The sequence below is a fragment of the Homarus americanus genome, unplaced genomic scaffold (assembly GCF_018991925.1).
Source record: "Homarus americanus isolate GMGI-L3 unplaced genomic scaffold, GMGI_Hamer_2.0 scaffold60362, whole genome shotgun sequence".
In the NCBI taxonomy this organism is placed as follows: domain Eukaryota; kingdom Metazoa; phylum Arthropoda; class Malacostraca; order Decapoda; family Nephropidae; genus Homarus; species Homarus americanus.
Window position 1 is genome coordinate 444,614 of NW_024714835.1, and position 14,559 is coordinate 459,172.

Here is a 14,559-nt window from a genome sequence, read left to right on the forward strand (position 1 = left end):
CTTGATACTATCATCTAACGCGGACGATATCACTAATAATAGCAAGACATCAACGATATCAGTACAAACATTACCTTAACACAAAGACGATATCCGTGTTGACTTCATCTCACGACAAGAACGATATCAGAATACGTCAGTAACGATATCACTCCTAAGATAAGATAAAAAAAAGAATCACTGACAATGTTACTTAGAGTTGCACCTTTTACCCCCATAATTACAGGTAATACTTCACTCAGGTGTCATATACTGTTAGTTTGTACTACCTGGAAAGATTAAAATGTCCTTACGTATAAATGGATTATCATGAATTATAGTTTAGATAATTTCAAGGTAGAGAAGCGATTATAGGGTAAATTTTGTCAGGATGTTATTTAATGATAGGTTAACGCATTAGAGTCTTATCTCCTTATCTCAATCAGTAAATATAATCTTTAAGGTTATGTGTTAATAGTTCATAATGAGTTTGTCTTTGTGTCATTAATTTAAACTCATTAATGACGATGATATGAGTAAATTATCTCTCCTGTAAAGTAATTAGTGTTTTGATTGTGAATGAGGTTGAATACCCTACAGTAATAAGAGTGTTAGATGGTAATTACCTTGTGGACTTCCTCTTAATCTATAAATGTACACAGGTGACTAATTACACACACATACATACACATATATACACATACATACGCACACAAACTCATATATACACACACACACACACACACAGACACACACACACACACACACACACACACACACACAATAGAAGGAAGTTTATCAGATAATAAACAAATCCTAAATACATCTCCAAAACCTTATCTCCCTTCTCATATAATTCGGAAAGTCAAACGTGATAAATTAGAGGAGCCATTTAGATAATATCTCCAGCACAGAAAACCACACGAGAAGTTTTTATCGTAAGTTGTCTAGATAAAAGAACACAGAGGGCATAATCACATCTCAGTTAGCACGATATATATATTGCTGTTGGTGTCTTCATAGCGAGTATAGAGTGCTTCAGGTAATCGTATTTTCGTAATTAACTATAAAATAATGGTTGGGTCACCTGGTGTATATTTTTTCGTAAATTTTAGATTCCAAAATGATGGTATTGCTATATTTTTTCTTGTTTTATTTTTACTTTTTTATATACTTATAGCTGACGTCATCATATAAGCAGTTCTTTTGTAAATTTTGATATATAAATAGAGAATATCATCAATAATATATGTATTTTCGGTGAATTTTAGAATACTTACAATTAGTTTTTATCAAATATAGAACTATCGTAAATTTTAAGTTATCAATTAATACCATTTTATCATCAACCATATTTTTATCGTAAGTTTTAAAATATATGAAAATACTAAATCCCCTAAATATAAAAACAAATAAAACAGATAAACTTACAAACTTCACAATACACAATTATCTTCGACTCAAAACAAAAACACGAAGTAAAACTCAATCTCATATGAATCACCGAACCACCGAACCACCGAACCACCGAACCACCGAACCACTGAACCACTGAACCACACATCATAATCTTACGAGACCATAAACTACGTCAACTATCACCACAACAGAGGCAACACACCATACACTTACCTAATTATACAACATATCATCACCATACCCTTACATCTAACTGAATTATACCCTCAAGTAATATAATAGAAGTCAATAATTATACCTCCTGGCACTTAACCATTAGAGGTATATACAATTGGATCAATAATTATACGTACACGAAAAAGAAAAAAAAACAGCAACAAAAGATATCAAGTTATATATAATTTCCATGGAGGTAAACTCTCTATAATTGCCATCTTAACCTTTTGTATTCCAACGAGTTTTTGTGCCATGGTCGGTGAGGTGAAGTGAGACAGAGGGAAGCTGAGGGAAGAATGGGATTAAAGGAAGGATAAGATTATGGGATAAGCTTGGGATGAACTTGGGATATTGGGGTAAGTTTGGAGCTCTGGGGTCAATTTAGGGAAACTTTGTGACACTGGGGATTTGAGTATGAAGAATTAAGACGTAAATATAGAAGAAAAAAAATCAACAATGCCGCAAGGATGGAAGGATATAAAGATAATGTGGCCAACTTTAGGATGTAGGATAAGAGTAATGTTAGAAGATGAAGAAGTAAGGGCGAAGGATTAGGATTATGTGGTTGAGAGTTAAATGGGTTGAAGTGGAATGTGGTTGACAGGATTACCAAACAAGTTGATTTATGAGACATACTTGAGAAAATTGTTGCCTCGTTTTGCATGATATGAGGTTTATAGATACACGTACACACACATACACACATACATACACACCTACACACACCTACACATACAACCCCCCCCACCCCCACCCAGACACACACATACACAACCCCCCACAGACACACATACACACACATACACAACCCCCACCCCCTCCACACACGCCCACACGCCCACCACCTGTTCCCTATTATCATAAGGACAATACACCATTAACACCGAATACAATGACTATATTTTTCGGGCCAAGAGTTGAGTGTCCATTGAGTACTGACTGGCGATGACTGTGAGAGTGTCCATTGAGTACTGACTGGCGATGACTGTGAGAGTGTCCATTGAGTACTGACTGGCGATGACTGTGAGAGTGTCCATTGAGTACTGACTGGCGATGACTGTGAGAGTGTCCATTGAGTACTGACTGCCGATGACTGTGAGTGTCCATTGAGTACTGACTGATGACTGAGAGTGTCCATTGAGTGACTGCCGATGACTGTGAGTGTCCATTGAGTGACTGCCGATGACTGTGAGTGTCCATTGAGTACTGACTGGCGATGACTGTGAGAGTGTCCATTGAGTACTGACTGGCGATGACTGTGAGAGTGTCCATTGAGTACTGACTGGCGATGACTGTGAGAGTGTCCATTGAGTACTGACTGGCGATGACTGTGAGAGTGTCCATTGAGTACTGACTGGCGATGACTGTGAGAGTGTCCATTGAGTACTGACTGGCGATGACTGTGAGAGTGTCCATTGAGTACTGACTGGCGATGACTGTGAGAGTGTCCATTGAGTACTGACTGGCGATGACTGTGAGTGTCCATTGAGTACTGACTGGCGATGACTGTGAGAGTGTCCATTGAGTACTGACTGGCGATGACTGAGAGTGTCCACTGTGATTGTCCATTGAGACTGGCGATGACTGTGAGAGTGTCCATTGAGTACTGACTGGCGATGGCTGTGAGAGTGTATCCAGTTACCTGTCTTTTTTAAGTCTAGTTTTCATTCTTCTGTGTATAGGTGTGTGTGTGGGGGCGTGTGTGTGTGGGTGTGTGGGGGGGGCGTGTGTGGGGGGGAGCGTGTGTGTGTAGGTGTGTGTGGGGGGGCGTGTGTGTGTGGGTGTGTGTGGGGACGTGTGTGGGTGTGTGGGGGCGTGTGTGTGTGGGTGTGTGGGGGGCGTGTGTGTGTGGGTGTGGGGGCGTGTGTGGGGGCGTGTGTGTGTGGTGTGTGTGGGGCGTGTGTGGGGGGGGACGTGTGTGGGTGTGTGTGGGCGTGTGTGTGGGGCGTGTGTGGGGGTGCGTGTGTGTGTAGGTGTGTGTTGAGGGCGTGTGTGTGTAAGTGTGTGTGTGGGGGGGGGGCGTGTGTGTGTGGGTGTGTGTGTGGGGGGCGTGTGTGTGGGTGTGTGTGGGGGCGTGTGTAGGTGGAACATTATATACGTGCGTGGTCGTAGTAATTCCTGGTCGTCGTTTGATGATATACATAATGCATGTATGTATGTATGTATGTATGTATATATGTATGTATGTATGGTTACTGATTGGCTCTGTAGGAAATCAGACATGTATTCTGATTGCTGAAGGCTATACCAATCATAACATGACCCAGAACCAGTTGAACCAATAAAACAGGTAGTTCCAATGAAACCAGCTAGGGTAAGACCCCCCCCCCCTCCCTAACACCCTATGCCATCTCTAGACCCATAGATAGAGAAGAGAGAATACCATCGCACTCTGATTGGCTAGTAAAGAGATATCAGTGTAAACAACATGAGTCCATCCCAGCCAATCACCGTTTAGAACTTCACTTGTGCATCGTATCGTGAGTGGTCTCCCCCGTCCAATCATAAACGGGAGACCAAACAGGCTGCTCTGTCTAGCCAATTAGAATGTTGTTGACGTCCTACCAGTCGTTGTGCATGTATACTTGGGCATAATTCGCTAACAAATTAACAAATTGTAGGCTCGTAACTCGATAGTCTTTTGATAAGCTGATGTTATTATGATGCATTAAATTAGAGCTCTTGTTTTGTTTTTATTATTAATTTCGTTTCTGTGTGTTTTTTTTTATGTGTGTTTATGTTTGTAATTAGTATAGGGTAGGATTGGTGAAAAGGTTTGTTTGGATCACTTAAACACAGAGACAATTGTTGTATACAGTGACGAAAGGTAAACTTGTTATATGACTGATGGGTGTATGAGTGTTTGGTAGACGTATTGATGTACTGGTAGACGTAATTGTGTACTGGTAGACGCAGTAGATGTAGTTGATACAGTTCATAAGAAACACTGGACTGGTAGATGATAAGAAAAGAGAAAGAATGAACTGGTGAAGTATTTTAGACTGTTTTTAAGAGGCTGGTAGACCGGTAAAGGGCAGTCTAGTAAACAGAGATCAGCAAAAACTGGTAGACTGACAGAGTAGAAATGACTGTTAAACTGACAGAGTAGAAATATGACTGGTAGACTGACAGAGAGTAGAAATATGACTGGTAGACTGACAGAGAGTAGAAATATGACTGGTAGACTGACAGAGAGTAGAACTGTGACTGGTAGACTGACAGAGAGTAGAACTGTGACTGGTAGACTGACAGAGAGTAGAAATATGACTGGTAAACTGACAGAGAGTAGAAATATGACTGGTAAACTGACAGAGTAGAAATATGACTGGTAAACTGACAGAGAGTAGAAATATGACTGGTAAACTGACAGAGAGTAGATTAAGTGACTGGTAGACCGGCAGAGAGTAGATTAAGTGACTGGTAGACTGGCAGAGAGTAGATTAAGTGACTGGTACAGGTCAGACACTCCGGCATGGCTTCGTCGCGACTCATGCCATTTCAATATGCAAATTTGACCCAGTCTTTAATTAAGGTAAGACTAACAGCTGATTTAGAGCCTTGGTCGGGCACACCTTTATTGTACACCCTTGTTATAGAGCACCAGGGAGAGGGAAGATAGAGAGGGAGGGTAGGAAGAGGAGGAGGAAGATGGAGATGGAGGGTAAGAAGAGGAGGAGGAAGATGGAGATGGAGGGTAGGAAGAGGAGGAGGAAGATGGAGATGGAGGGTAGGAAGAGGAGGAAGATGGGTAAGGAAGGCAGGTAGGGGGAAGATAGAGAAGCAAGAGGGTAGGAAGAAGAAGAGGAAGATAGAGAGGGAGGATAGGAGGAAGTAGAGGAAGAGGGTAGGAAGAAGAAAAGGAAGATAGAAGGAGGATAGGAAGAAGAGTAAGATGGAAGGTAAAAGGGAAAGGAAAGGACAGAGAAGAAGTACAGGAAGAGGGACATAGAGAGGAAGGATAAGAAGAAGAAGAAGACGATAGAGGGTGAAAGGGAGAGAAAGGCAGAGAGGAAGAGGGTGAAAAAAGGCTGACAGACTACAGGGAGCTTAGTAGATTCTAGTTATGCTCCCTTGTGCTTTAAGTCACCAGGGAGAGAGAAGAGGGAGATGAAGCGTGAAAGAGGATGGAAGGGAGAGGGTGGGAGAGGGAGGGAGATGGAACTAAAGAGTTAAGTGGATCTTAATTGCTCTCCCTTGTGCTGTAGAGGTCGAGGGAGGAAGGCAGAGAAAGACAGAATGTTGAGTGGAAAAGAGAGAGAGAGAGGGGGAGGGGGCAGAAGAGGCATAGAATGGAGCAGAGAGATAAAGAGAGGAGAAAAATGAGAATGGAGGAATATAAAGAGGAAAAGGGAGAGAAAAAGAAAACTAAGAGAAAGTGAGATAAAGAGGACAAAACAGGATAGAGAGAGAGAGAAAGGGGGGAAGGTGAATTAAGTAAGAAGAGACCAATTAAACTCTGAAATAAACGACAATGGATAAAACAGAGGAAGAGGGAGAAACGGGAATGAGAACAGAGTATAATACAAGTAGACAAGATAGGTGGGAGGAAGAGGAGGTAGATGGGAGGAGAGGGAGATTAGGTAGGTGGAGGAGAAGGAATGGAGGAAGAGGAAAATAGTAGAGGAGGAGGAGGAGGAGGAGGAGATGAGAGACGAAGAAGAAGGTAAGTGAGAGAGGAAGGAGGAGGTAGGTAGATGAAAGGAACACACACACACACACACACACACACACACACTAAACACACACACACACACACACCCAAACAAAGCACTAAACATCCAGTAACTATTCCTACCACACTCTTATCATTCATTATAGTGACCCAACGAAGACCTTGTAAAGAAATAGGACCATTTGTCACCTTCAGGTAGCTCCTCCGAAGACATAGATGGTATCAGCATAGGATTAACCACCTCTATCTGTTGTGTACTAACCCGAAAGTAAGAAAATGAAACCGGTCTTGTGTTAATTGGCAAAAAAAAACAACATCTAAACAAGAAACGTCTCCTCCTTTCTCACAGTTAAAAACACCCTCAAGCAGTGTGTGTCTGTGTGTGTGTGTCTGTGTGTTTTGTGTGTGTTTTACAGGGTAGGAGTAAGTGGTATGTGTTGAGTTGATGTTAATGTTATGAGTGGCTTAAAGAGAGAAAGAGAGAGAGAGAGAGAGAGAGAGAGAGAGAGAGAGAGAAAGAGAGAGAGTTATTTGCCTTTTATTTATGAATCTTTAGGTTTGTTTTTGTTTTGTTTGGTTTTGTTTTGATTTTGTTTTGTTTTATTTTGGTTTGGTTTCGTTTGGTTCGTGTTTATTTTTCAACATATGGTCTTATTTATTTATACTCGTATTTAAAACTATCTCAAAACCCAAATGAGATATTACAGCACCTTCCGCTAAGGGCTCAGAGACTAGTTCCAGCAGTTCAGAGACTCGTTCCAGCAGTTCAGAGACTCGTTCCAGCAGTTCAGAGTCTCGTTCCAGAAGTTCCCTCGTTCCTGCAGTTCAGAGACTAGTCCAGCAGTTCAGAGACTCGTTCCAGCAGCAGTTCAGAGACTCGTTCCAGCAGTTCAGAGACTCGTTCCAGCAGTTCAGAGTCAGCAGTTCAGAGACTCGTTCCTGCAGTTCAGAGACTCGTTCCAGGAGCTCAGAGACTAGTTCCAGCAGTTCAGAGACTCGTTCCAGCAGTTCAGAGACTAGTTCCAGCAGTTCAGAGACTCGTTCCAGCAGTTCAGAGTCTCGTTCCAGCAGTTCAGAGACTCGTTCCAGCAGTTCAGAGTCTCGTTCCAGCAGTTCAGAGATTCGTTCCAATAGTTCTCTCTTCTCTTCTCTTCTCTTCTCTTCTCTTCTCTTCTCCAGTAAGCCAGACGAAAAACCCATCTCCCACGTCTTTAAGAAACCAAATAAACTGTTTCTTTTAGCCGTGTTAATCTAAATAAATTAAAACCTATGAATAAGAAGTATATTCTAACTAATAAAGTATAACCGTTATACTCTTTTCACATCATCCTCACTGTCAGACGATACACCTGTATGAGATATATCTCTAATTATACCTGAAACACCGGAAGTATTGATATGACGTCACTATGCTGAAAGTAATTGGACTCTGATAGATGTTGTTCTATCAGCTTTTACATAGTTATGGTAGTTGTTATATGGCATTCTGTCATGGTAGATTTATAGTAGTACCCATTACCATTATTTACCGTTATATCCCAGATTAATATGTACTGACATTACCATATCTTGCCAGTATTATCATGCATTCACCATTTGTTCACCCTTAACACCATACTTCCATTGCTATTCTCTCACATTCATTTCTTAAACACCATTATCCCACCACCATACAACCAATTACCACCACTACCATACCTCCAAAACCACATCAATACCATCTGCCACTACCATACTCTCTACCATCTCCATAGCCCAAACTATCAATATCCACTACCATCACCATACCTAATCTACCATACCTTCACCACTACCATACTCCCCTAGACAACTAACATAAACCATCCCTCTTCCTTCTAACCCCCCTCCCTCCCCTCCCCTACCCCCTTACCCCAACTACCCCCATCTCAATCAAGCATACTTCCCCTCCCGCCTCCATATACCCCCTCACCCTTCCCTATTTTTCCTCCCCCTCCTCTCTTTTTTCCATCCTCTCCTATTATCTTCCCCTCTCTTTCCTCATCCTCCCTTCCTCCCCTCTTTCTCTCTCTTACCTATCTTCCCTCACCCTCTCCCTTTCTTTCCATTCCCCTTCCTTCTTCCCTCCCTCTCTTTCCATCATCTCCCCATCATTCCCCTTTTCCACCCTCTCTCTCTCCCTCCCTCACCCTTCCCCCCTGCATTATCTGTACGGCCACTTTTAATAATCTCACGCCCATCTCACGCACGCAGCTGTTGGCTTGATCACACTAGCAGCGACTTAGTTACTACCCTGGGTAATTATTCCATGCCTCTGACTTCCTGCGACAACGCTGTGTAAAGTCCAAGAGGTGGGGGGAAAAAAGAGCTAAAATCAGTCATGTTGCAAGCTGCTGGGGGAAGAGAGGGAGAGGGAGGATGTGTGGAAGGGAGTGAGGGAGGGTAGGAAGTGTGTTGGAGGGGGGTGAAGGTGGAGAGAGAGACGTGGGTGAGTAGGGAGTGAGAGAGAGGAAGAGGGAAGAAGCGGTAGAGGAAGAGGAGGGTGAATGGCTAGATGGGGAGAAAGAGGATGAGGGAGGAAGAATGGTAGGAAGAGGGAGGAAGAAGAAGAACAGGATGGTGAAGTGAAAAGTGGATGGGAAAGAGGTAGGAAATGATGAAGGAGTGTAAGGAAGGAAGGAAGACGATGAAGAAAGCTTGGAATGGGAGAGAGAGAAGGGAGGAGGAAGAGAAGAAATGGAGAGGAATGGGGAGGAATGAGAAGGAGGAGGGAGAAGTCGGGAGAAAAGCGAGGTAAGAGAAGGAGAAACAGGAGTGGGGGATATCAGAGGGGATGGAGAGAGAGAGAGAGAGAGAGAGAGAGAGAGAGAGAGAGAGAGAGAGAGAGTGAAATTTAGGAAGAAGGAAAAGGAAGGAGATGGAATAGGAGAAAGGAGGGGGGAGTAGATGGGAGATAGGAGGATGACAGAAAATGGACGAGGAGAAGGAGGAGAGGGAAAGAGATGAATGGGGGGACAGGAAGAGATGAATTAGGATAGAAGAAGAGACAAGAAAGAAATAACGTGGAAGAGGAGAAAACAAAGGAGAGAAGCAGTAGAAAATGAATAAGAGGAGATTAGAAGAGAGGAAAGGAGAGAGATAATAAAATAGGAGAAAGACAGGCGGAGGATAAAACTGGGAGAGGATACACGAAAGGAGGAAAAGACAGATGAAGAATAAGAGAGTAGAGATAATAAGAATGAAAGAGGGAATAAGAAACACAGATGAAAGATAAAAGAGAGCAAGGAGAATAGAAGGATAGAAGAAGGAGGAATTGGAGAATATACAAGGGATAGAAGAGAGAAGAAGAACGGGTGGAGGGAGAGAAGGGAGGATAGAAGGATAGAATAAGAGCAATAGAATAATATACGAGGGACAGGAGAGAGAGAGAGAGAGAGGATGAAAGGTGGGGGGAGAGAAGGAGAGGGAGGGAGAGAAGGAAGGAAGGAGGGATGGAAGGAGGGAGGGAGGGAGGGTGGTCGAGACAGGGGTGGTGGGCTGGAGGGCATTAGGAGTAAGACCTGAGTGACCGGTGCTTGTGGTGTTAGGTGATGATAAACATATGTCCAGGATGTTAGTACTCCTCCAGTGGGTGTCTGGGTAGGATATAACCCACTACTACTACTACTACTACTACTACTACTACTACTACTACTACTACTACTACTACTACTACTACTACTGTCGGACTGGGTAAGTGTTCCGTTTTTTATGATTTATTCGATTGAGTTTAGGTGTTCGATTGAATGGTGCTTGAGGAGGAGAAGGGGGTGATTACTTGACTGTAAACAAAAAAACTTCATTATCTCGTATTATCGTTGGAATATTATTAGCCTTGATTGGTACTGATATTAGATTAGGGTAAGTGATTTGTGATTCGTTCGATTGGTTTAGGTATTTTTTTTATGTCTAATGCTTATTGTCTTATATGGCGATTGGACATTACTTCCTCATTTTTTCGTCTGGTGATTGGAATACTGGCCTCAATTGGTACTAATTTCGGATTAGGGAAGTGTTAAAGTTGATGTTCATTCGGTTATCTAAGAATTCAATGAGTTGTGTTTTGGATCGAATGAGTATTTGTGTCTAGAATTCGTTATTTCGTATACCGATTCGAATACAGGCCTCGACCAACACTAATTTTAGATTGGGTAAGTGTTTGGTTATGCTCGTTTGATTAGCTAAGGGTTTAATTAATACTTGTTTCTATGGGATGAGTCATTCGTCACGCTTGAGGTTCCCACGGGCGAGACACTGGGATCGACGAACATTGGTTTAGATCGAGTAAGCGCGTTCGGTCAGCTCACGGGTTCAGTTAATACTCCATTGTGCCGTTCTCTTATCACTAGTGTTTGTTCGACTGTCGATGTGTTGTTTTAGAAGGCTATACGTATTCGACAGGCGGTTCTCTGCGTGGACATATGTTCGACAAGAGTTCATTTGAGTCGTGTAAATATTCGAATACTGTTTCGATCTTGTCACAATTCGAATAACTTGTTTTGCTGGCCATGTAAGCAATATACCGACGCTTGATTGGACAGTATAGTTAATTGACTTCTGACCGATGGCCAATTTGGAAAAAAATCACCCTGTAGTAGTCCTGATACGAATATTTTTATAGTGGTGGAGTCGCGATGACTGAGATGAATGAGACCTTGGTTGGACGTGGCACATTAGTTAAGATACACTAAACATATTAACTAATCTTATGTACATAACTTTCGCTACTACAGTTACAGTATCTTAGGATAATAAAACACATATATTGGCTTTTTCATTTATCACAGCATTGACAGTATCAGGAAATACTCGGTGTTATTATTGATATTTTAACGTCGGTAATAAAGTAATTCATGACAAATACAACTTGATTCTACATTGTTCTGGTCTAATGAAGTGAGAATTATCTAATATGAAAATTATCATGATTTTAGTATGTAAATGTTTCTAACTTAACTTTTTATCTTGAACTGAATCTTTTTTTTCCAGTACTGAGGACATCACCGTTGAAAGGTAATAAAATAGTTTGTTTTTTAAAGTAATATACACAGTACATAGTTTGTTTTCCGTTATATCAAGCAGCTTATCTAATCTCATTGAAACATGATTTTGGAATTTGATTGCTGTCTGAATAAAGTCTCATAAATTTTATAATTATTCTTCATATTACGACCAAAAGGCAAACTGCGGCCTTGTATAACTTATTTTTTCTTTTTTTACGAGTCTTTTATGTTCACTAACTTGTTCACTTTCCTGTTTGTTTGTTTTTTAGCTTTATTTATGTCAATAGATTTGTAATTAATTTTCCTTACATGGTCGTCTTTAGAAACCTTTTTTTTTATTAATTATAAAAAAATGTCGTTTATACCTTGGCTTTGGATAATTACTTAGTTTTTTATGGAGGGATTAAAATTTTTTTTTTACAATGTACTGTACAAATAATAATTACTTAGGAGAGCAATTCCAGAGATGACATTTTTACTAATATACTATAAATTGTAACAGCTGCAAGCAATTCATTTTTATTTGTTTTTTCCTCGATATGAACTGTGGATATAACCTGACACTAGTTAATTCTGTAGTTTGTGCCTGTACCAATGATTTAGTTTTTCATGTTGGTTGTGTGTGTGTGTTTTCAGGGGAGAGAGAAGGGGGTAAGGGGGGGAGAGGAGTGGGAAGGGGTGGAAGAGGGCAGAAGAGAGAAGTATGGGGGAAGAAGGAGGAGAACGGAGGGGATGAGAGGAGAAGAGGGGGAGATGGGAAAAAGGGGGAGATGAGGAGGGAGTAAAAGGAGAGGAGGAAAGAAGGGGGAAATTGCCACGCCAATCTGCTCAGACTCCACCTCTCCTAACCTGACTGAAAATGTTGTATTCTGTTGAGGTGTTTTATTATTATTATTATTATTATTATTTTATTTATTTTCGAAGTATGACTTAAGGTTGAAATATTTCCCTTGAGAAGACGATATAAAGAATTTTGTTGCTTTTTTTTTTTAATGCTTCGTTGTCTAGGAGTCTTAAGCACCATTCACTAAATCTTGGAATTTAAGAAATTTCAGCGAGTAAAGTCTTTAAGTATCGTTCACTCTCAGAGCTGCTTCACTAGACAACAAACTTCATTTTTGTTTTTAATATCTTGGAAGTTTTTGATCAATATAAACGACATTTGACCTATTTAAAAACTCTTCCTTGTGACAATCTTTAGATCACATTAAAATTATCTCCCCTGCCCCTAGATTATATCATCGACGTTAGGTTAGTTTAGATTAGGTTAGGTTAGGTTAATTTAGGTTAAGCTCCCTTAGTGTATTAATCATGAGGTGAAATAAGCTGAGGGGTAATATACATCTAATTCTGGACATCAAACAAAGTCAAGACAATCTCTAGACTCAGACGAAGGAAAACAAACATACGTCATAAAAAAAATGAGGCTGAACACTTGATAACTTCGCTGTGCAGTGGTATAGTCCTTAGAGACACAATTGATGCATTTTGACGATTTCCACAAACCTAAAAATAATGACATTGTTCTTGTTTGGAATTAGCCATGGGAATGTACCTAATATTATCTATGCTGTCTTTGTATATTGTATACCTGTGATGTCTATGTATATTGTATACCTGTGCTGCCTATGTATGCTGTCTATGGATCCTCGATATAACGGATTTTCTTCTCCATATAGTCCGGTAAATATTGTTTACCTGTGCTATCTATGTACAGTATACCTTCTTATCTATGTACAAAAATTGTTTACCTGTGTTGTCTATATTCATTGTATACCTGCACCTTGACCCGATGAAACACCTCAAGCAACAACAACAACCAAACCAAGTTATCGTATTTCTTTATAGTGAAAAAAAAATTCTTTCCTCACTATATCATCACTATAACATTATCTTGTGTTTATCGCAATATGTTCTATATATCATCAGTACTTCAAGACACCACAAGTACTCATTATAAAACTCACGTCTAGAACATTATAACTTGACATTTTACCACTCTGTAATATCCTGGGGAATTACCCTTCTAATAATAACATAACATAACATAACATAACATTTTTCAGTCAACCAACAAACCACAATAATTATTAAACGTATATAAACATTAACGCACATATTTATATAATGAAAATATATATGAGCATTAACAAACACACACAAACATAAACATACGTACATACATAAATATTAAAGGAACAAATAAATTAACAAACACAAAAATATAAACAAACATAAACACAAACAAATAATAAATATATAACAAAAATTATCATAAAAAACAATTTGTATGAATATGTTTTCGACATTTATATTATTTCAAGGACAGTCACTTAGGTACCATTTATATATATATATCATACTAACTAAGAAAGTATTACCATATGGAAGATCAAAGTAATACATTGAAAATATTAATATCAATAATGTTAATTTCTATTATGTATTTAGGGGTAAAATATTATAGGAAATATTAGTTTTATATTTTTTTGCAGTTTTTGTTTGTTTATTTTACAAACCATTACACAAAATATTTAGTTTTCATTCCAACTTTGTGTAGAATATTAATAAAGTTTAAATAATAATGAAATAATAATAATAATAATAATGATAATAATAATAATGAGAAGAAGAATAAGAATAAGAAGCATAAAAAGAAGAATGTGGTTAAGAAGGTAAATGATGATGATAATAATAATAATAATAATAATAATAATAATAACAACAACAACAATAACCGTACTGTTATTCTCATCATCACTACACAACAGGTGAGAGAGAGATATACCTATACCTGTATTAACTAAATCCTCTTCTACCTTTTCCAAATACATAACCTTGAACTTTGACCTTTCCATACTAAAACCCAAGCCATTTTAGGTGTTGCCACGAGGGAGTATACAGTATACAACTTTGGTAAAACAAAATATTATATACTTTTCCTTTATCTAGTTTTACTATTGAATTAAGTATACACAGACAGCACATAATGATAACAATAGTGGTTATATTTTCCGATACAAGCAAAGATTCGTAACCAATGCACTTCATTAACAGGTTAGCCATCTGGTGAACTCTGATCTCAACAAAAACCTAAAAAAAAAAAATTCAAACACCCAAAATTCTCACATTTCTTTCAACATCCCGCAGACAAAGATCTAAATTGGTCAAAATTCACATCAGGAACAGGGTCAATTTTTTTTTTTTATTTCCTCCAAAATTTTGACTTTTTGGAGTGAAATTTGCTCTCGC

General features: G+C 39.4%; 1 long non-coding RNA gene across 2 annotated transcripts in view; it reads left to right on the forward strand.

The window, feature by feature from the left end:
* The window catches only part of LOC121879700, a 79,033-nt gene extending 67,579 nt beyond the window's left edge, over window positions 1-11,454 (forward strand). Inside the window, exon 3 of one of the 2 annotated variants that reach the window (XR_006091399.1) lies at window positions 11,294-11,454. This is a non-coding gene — a long non-coding RNA (uncharacterized LOC121879700). The remainder of the gene's footprint in view (window positions 1-11,293) is intronic. The other variant, XR_006091398.1, reaches the window with a different exon arrangement.
* The last annotated feature ends 3,105 nt before the right edge of the window (window positions 11,455-14,559 follow it).